Source organism: Siniperca chuatsi, linkage group LG14 (assembly GCF_020085105.1).
Source record: "Siniperca chuatsi isolate FFG_IHB_CAS linkage group LG14, ASM2008510v1, whole genome shotgun sequence".
NCBI classification, from domain to species: Eukaryota; Metazoa; Chordata; class Actinopteri; order Centrarchiformes; family Sinipercidae; genus Siniperca; species Siniperca chuatsi.
The window spans coordinates 718,328-725,298 of NC_058055.1; the positions used below are offsets into that span (position 1 = coordinate 718,328).

Below are 6,971 nucleotides of genomic sequence, written 5' to 3' on the forward strand. Positions count from 1 at the left end.
CAAAATTGGTATTGTAACTGAAATATGCCTAAATGTATCGGTATCGAATCAGGACCTTGTGAATCGTAATCGAATCAATTTGGGAAATCAGTGGCGATACCCAGCTCTACATATTACTGGTGAAAGGAACAGAAATGTAGTATAGAGCCAACTTGGAGCTGTGTGTGTGCGTGTGTGTAAGTCAGAGGGGAGTGGGTAAGAGAGAAAAATCAGAACTTGTTTTTTTTTTCTCCCTTATTCAGCCTCACAGATACAGAAGACCTCTGATGACAAGGATGGGCCACTGAGTGCAAATAAACCAGTCACGATTGAACATGAGGACTTTGTTCTACTGATGGAGACAGTAGATACGAGGCTGACTGTTACAAAAAAGCTAAAATAAGCAATCTGATTGACAAACATTATGAAGATGAAAGACAAAAATTCAAAAAGAAATTGGCTGCTGCCCGGAGATGATCTAGTGGCATTGACTTTTGGACAAAAAAAGGACTGACAGCTTCATTCCTTGTTGTAAGTCCATGCTACTTTTGTGTTGAACAAAATAAACCTGAACACATATTATTGGTCCTCGAACAAGTAGCCCACCCACACACTCAATCAAGGCATGTGTGACAAATGAATGCAAGAGTGGTATATACCAAAGGAGAAGATCCTTACAGTAATAACAGACAACAGGAGTAATATGGTGGCACCATTTAAACATACCACAGCAGAACCAGAGGATATTGGATCAGTGTGGCCTTATTGTTGTAGATGACTGCCCTACACGCTGCTCAAGCACATAAAACATGATCGCAGGACTCCTAAAAGTAAAATACTGAGTCTGGCAAATCGCCAACAACATGGGATGGGACAGCTTGCTCCCTAGTGACTGGCAAAAGCTTCCGCATTTTGTGGAACATACTAAAATCCTCCAGAGTGACACCATGTTCCTGGTGGTCCCTGCCCTCTCTGATCTGCTCAGCCATCTTGCTGACTATGAACAGAACAATAGCTACAGAGACCTTGCCACTCTTTCGCAGAAAATGAAAGGAAGTGTGAACTAGCGTTTTGCTTGGCTTCTTGGATCCAACCAATGAAAGGTTCTCGCCACTTGCAGCAACTGCCTGCTTTGTTGACTGTGCTGTCTGTGAAACCCTTGTTGATGTGGCTGATGACAATATTCAGGAACTGCTGAAACAGGCAGAGGAGTATGCGGTCAAATCCACTTTGCCACACACAAACTGAGGACTAGTTTGAAGATGATGCAGAAGAGGAGAATATTGAGGAACCAGAAGCAGCTCATCAAAACAGCCAGTCTTCAGGTTTCTTTCAAAATGCCGCACAAGGTCAAGATAGAGAAGCTCCACAACCAGCACGAGGCAGCAGATCAGAAAGTATAAGGAAGAGCTTTCACAACCCACCACTGATGACACAGGAACAGACTTTTGGCTGACAAAGAGGAACACTTTTTATTACAGATTAAAACCTTTCGCTTTAGACCTGTTGGCTATGCCAGCTTCTCAAGCCTTCGCAGAGAGGGTATTCAGTATCACAGGTGACCTCACTAGAGGCCGGTGCAATAGAGCAAGGGTCACATTGGCGTGAAATGCTTTCCTTAAAATGAATCGATCCAAATAGAACAGTTGTATTCACTGCCATTGACAGCACTTACTATAGCAACAATCTACATAATCTCATTGTAGGTTATTGGTCTGTTTTTTAGTTTAATGTGATATTTACCTCTATTGTCAATGCTGAGAGAGAGAGGAGTTGATTTTTAGCTCCACACACTAATGGCATTGTAGCCTAGCAGTTAATTTTATGTTGAGAATGTTAAATTACAACAGATGCATTCCTTGTTACAGACAGCCTTTAAGACATATGTTTTAAAATTGTAAATATAATAGAGTACGGTCTAGACTTGCTCTATAGGAAAAGTTCAATGAGATAATTGCTGTTTCAATAAAATTGAATTGCATGTTTTCAATATTTGGAGAAAGTTTTTTTCTTTTCTTGATTTAGGTTTTAATCACTGATGGCATTATAGCCCATGCACTTTTCTTTGAATGTATTTGAGAATTACAACTGTTGAAATAATTACCAGAACAGTGAATTATTGATAGTTCTTCCTATAGAAATAAGCACAACCCAAGAGTATTTCTGTATGCTGTTTCACTTTTTATTTATGTTATAAATAATTGGAGACCATGCAATTGTTCTTGATTCACGTTTTTATGCACTAATGCTGCCTTTACAATATTTAATTTCATCATTCTGCGAAGTAGAACGGTTACATTCAGTTCTATTGCCTGTGCTAGCTGTAGAAAAGAGCTCAACCCAAATCTATTTCACTTGTCTTGTTACTTGATACCTGTTTTCATTATTAACAGAGGACTGTTTAATTTTCTATATTCAGGTACTATGTGCAATGGCATTACAGCCAATACAGTTTTTCTTTTTAATATTTGAGAGTTGCACTTCTGCTTGAAAGAATGAAGAATGTCATATACAAATTGTTATAAACAATGCATATCTACTTATTCAGGGAGAGCAGGCCTAATGCTATTTGGTGTTATTTTGTTAAAAAGCAAAGCCATATTCTTGTTTCTTTTATATGAGACTTGGTTTTATTTGTATTTGATTTTAAGATAAAGACATGTTTCATCATCAACAATTAAATCTGTGTCTGTATTGCACATTCAAACTTTAATAACATTCCATAAAAATGTTTAAATAATGCACTTTAACTACACCCGCTTTAGATTTTAGTCAACTAAAAGTAGACTAAAACCAAAACAATTCAGATGACTAAAATATGACTAAAACTTTATGTAATTTTAGTCAAAAGACTATGACTAAAACTAAATCAAAATTTGCTGTCAAAATTAACACTGCTGAGTATGCGGCGTGAGCTTACTGCACATACTCAACTGCCCCAAAATGCATTGCATCTCAGACTGTCCAATGGGGGACTGCTAGGCAGACTGTTCTAGCACCACACTGTAGTTTTTAAAAATAATTTTCATATTTCATCACTAACTTCAGTTCTAAGAATTTTTGAGGCAAGAAATCAACTGTGTAGATTTCGAATATCGGCAGTTTTCCGAAAATTGATGGCGAATCGAAAATGTGCTCCAGTGATTTCAGAGTTGAGAAGCTCCACAAGTGCCTGTGGGGAAGAGCTAGCAAGCCAGCAGGTCAATCACGCTCACAGACCCCTCTTGCCTATGGAGGACCATTTCATTCAAAACCTCACCCAAAATGTACACTACCTATCCTGTTACCATACACCCACCGCCCAAACTTTACACCGCCTAATCAGTTCATAGGTGGTGTAAAGTTTGGGTGGTGGGTGTCTGGTAACTGGATATCTGGTAACTGGATACAGGCGTGTGATGCAGAGAAGACGTATTGCTTGAGTATACTTCAATGTGAGCAGTCTGCGGGTAATGGCGTACTTAATCATTGATTTAGTAGGCAGTATGCAGTACATACTGATTGAGTATGTAGTAAGCAGTACGTTAGTATGTCATTTCAAACACACCCGCAATGCATTTTGGGGCAGTTGAGTATGTATAGTAAACTCACGCCGCATACTCTTGCAAAATATTCTTGGTAATCTAGTATACATCCGGGTATTTCTCGCGTACACAAAATCCACATACTATGCAGTTGGAACGCACAACATACTCAATTTGACGTCATACGTAGTTTGAATAGTAATATGAACGTTAGGATACGATTTCGAGCGTGTGTGTTTGTGTATTTGAGGTGCTGTCCTCTCAGGAGTTGTTGGCGCTTCCGCTTTTGACTTATTATGAAGAAGCGGTTGCACTTGGACATTGCACTACGTCTATATCTCGTTTATTGTTTTCTTATTAAGCCTGCCCAGTTAGGCGAACCCAAGACGCTCGGTTACAATACGAAAAAATATCGATCATATCCAGAGACAAACGTTTATAAGTAGACTACAGAATAAATCATAGATCATATATCATAACTGATGAACGCGAGACTTTAGATTGTATCGTTGTTAAGCAGTATTTCGCCTTGTAAATACTTAAAGATGTCTGATATGCTGTGCGCACTCGCGCAAGGGACACGCACTTCTCGGCAGGCACAACAACAGCTTAGCATTCTCACTGCAGTCCGGCTCACACACGGTATTTTGTGTCTGTTAGAGTTAAACGGTAACGTGGCGTTAGCATGTATCAAGCACACTCACCCTTCTTCTTCTTCTTCTTCTTCTTCTTCTTCTTCGTATGGCGGTTGGCAATCAACATTATGGTGCATTACCGCCACCAACTGGAATGCAGTGTGGATCGGGACTCTATACGTTCACTAATGATTAAATAAAAGAAAATAAACTGAGAAAAATCAATAAATTAAATAAAAGAAAATAAATTAGGAAAATAAAAAAATAAACACACCATAGTTATATTCTCTTTATCAAATTTGTTCTCTAAGATAATGAAACAACAATAGATAACACTTCTCTCTAGAACTTCTTTGTAAAAGATCTCGTAAATTAAACCTCATCTTTATTTCTTTAAGGTTCAGTGTCAGTTCTCTTCTCTCAGCATGATATTTTGGACAGTAAATCATAACATGTTCTACAGTTTCTTCTTGATCACAGAATGTACATCTTCCTGTATTATGTTTTCCTATTTTACATAATGTACTGTTTAATCCTATGTGACCAAACCATAGCCTGGATATTATTGTTTCCTCTTCCTGGTTTTCCCCATTTTTCTCATCATACCTACTTTTCTTTGAATGTTGTGTAACCACCTTCCTGTTCTCTCTTCTTCCCACTGCTTTTGCCACCTTTCTTTCAACTTCTCCTTAACTGTGGTTTTCATTTCCATTTTACTAAGGGGTACTGTAACGTCAGTGTGATTAGTTTTTATGGCTTCTTTTGCACACTTGTCAGCTATTTAATTTCCTTTGATTCCTATATGTGCTGTGATCCACACAAATGTAATATTTAGCCCCATCATTTGAATTCTATATAGTGTTTGTTGTATCTCTATTAAAACATCTGGTCTGCTGTCTGAATGGCTGTGTTTCAAGCTGATTAATGATGAGCTGGAATCAGAGCATATTACTATGAGCTCTCAAAGGTCTCACATCTTCAACCCATTGCAATGCTGACAAAATCACCAGCATCTCCCCTGTATACACCGATACTCCATCACTGATTCGTTTGCCAATTTTAATTTTGAAATCTGGAACCATGAATGAAATACCAATTTTGTTAGCTGTGTTTTGTTTGAAGCATCTGCATAAATTTGAACATAGCTGTAGTAGATACTTTCTATATACAGTATGTTTGTATTATCTGTGGATGTAAAATAAGCTCGTTCTCTTTGTTCTTTTTGCCAAGTCATGTGAGAGCTACAGTCGGGTCAGGGAGTATCTAAGGATGTATTACTGGGATTGGGACTGTTGGACTAATGTTTATTTCAGTTATTCTTGTTATTTTGCTTTCTGCTCAATTGTACACACAATACTTTTTTTTTCTCTCCTTTTTCCAACAGGGTTTTAGTGCATCTAGCGTTGGATGATCTTCATTATGTCCCTTTAAATGAACCCAGTAGTTTAACAATAGCTGTATTCTCCTTAATTCCAGTGGCATTTCTCCCATTTCTACTTGTAATGCTGATGTTGGAGTTGTTCTAATGGCACCTGAACATAGTCTTAAAGCCTGAATGTTGTCTAACTTTCTGAGAGATGTACTTGCTGCAGATCCAAACACTACATACCCATAATCTAATACTGATCTTATTAATCCTATGTAGATGGTTTTCAGTGCTGATCTCCTAATTCCTCTTCTTCTGATCATTCCCCATATATCAGACAGCTGTGTCTCTCTCCCTATCCTATTACAATATTGCCTCCAGTATGCAAGTTTAGTTGTTCTTAGTCTTCCAAACTACTGCCTGTGATCTTTTGTACTTAATTAATGTTTCTAACGAATGATGTTTTTTTAAACTGTCTAAATGCCCTATTCCTTCTTTTTACAGCTTTCCTACAGTTTTCATCCCACCATGGTACTGTCGTAGTGTACAAACCAGAACCCACAAATGCAGAACACACGGAGTAAATGAGGTAAGTCAGTATTTATTCAAACAGAGGAAATTAATGCATATAGTTTTTTATCGAGGGTGTAGCCCAGAGCCGTCCACTACAGCTCTTGAGGACGCGGTGAACCCAATCCTGGGTGGACTACACAGATCCAGGAGCGGAGAATGGCGATGTGAGGCCGGCAGCGGATCCGTAGAGTGGTGTGAGCTGGCTCCGAGTGGCACGGGGGATGTCGCTGGTGGAGCCGAGGATACCACTGGTTAGCTGGCAGAGCTGGAACAAGACAGGCGAACAGGTTGGCAGAGATTCGTGAGGTGACGTGGCTGTGATCACCGGCGAGAGAGATGTCTGCGGCAGAAACAAACCAGATTTCACAAAAGACAAGATAACTAGACAGAGCTACACCAGTACTTAGCTGCGTGGAGCCATTACATATGGTCGTACAAGTATACAGAGACGATCTGGCACTGGTAATGAGGAAGAGCCCGGTCTTTATGCTGTGGAGACTGATGATTAATTAATGTCAGGTGCGCCGGTGATCAACAGCAGGTGGGAGACCGGGAAGCCAAACTAGGAAACACACACACACTACAGGCAAACGGAGGACACACAAGACACACAGGGAGAGGGAAACTGCACTGGATACTGCAGGGGTCGCACGGCATGGTGACTCAGAATCAGAATCAGAATCAGAAATACTTTATTGATCCCCGTAGGGAAACTCTTTGTTACAGTAGCTCGTCTTTACGTAAGTGTCAAGTACCAAGTGGGTTTACTGGTTGGTGATGAAAGTACAGTCTAAAATACAATGTAACTCCTTATGTAATAAATATTAATAAGCGGAGGTGCATGTACTGTCGAAGAGTAATTGAGGTATATAGTTTCAGTAGCAATAAATAAGA

General features: G+C 39.3%; 1 protein-coding gene across 1 annotated transcript in view; it reads right to left on the bottom strand.

Moving 5' to 3' along the window:
* riox2 (ribosomal oxygenase 2) overlaps nucleotides 1–4,287 on the bottom strand; it is a 35,906-nt gene extending 31,619 nt beyond the window's left edge. The window contains exon 1 of the mRNA XM_044222445.1: nucleotides 4,208–4,287. The gene's annotated coding sequence lies outside the window, so the exon portion shown is untranslated. The remainder of the gene's footprint in view (nucleotides 1–4,207) is intronic.
* Between the last annotated feature and the right edge of the window lie 2,684 nt (nucleotides 4,288–6,971).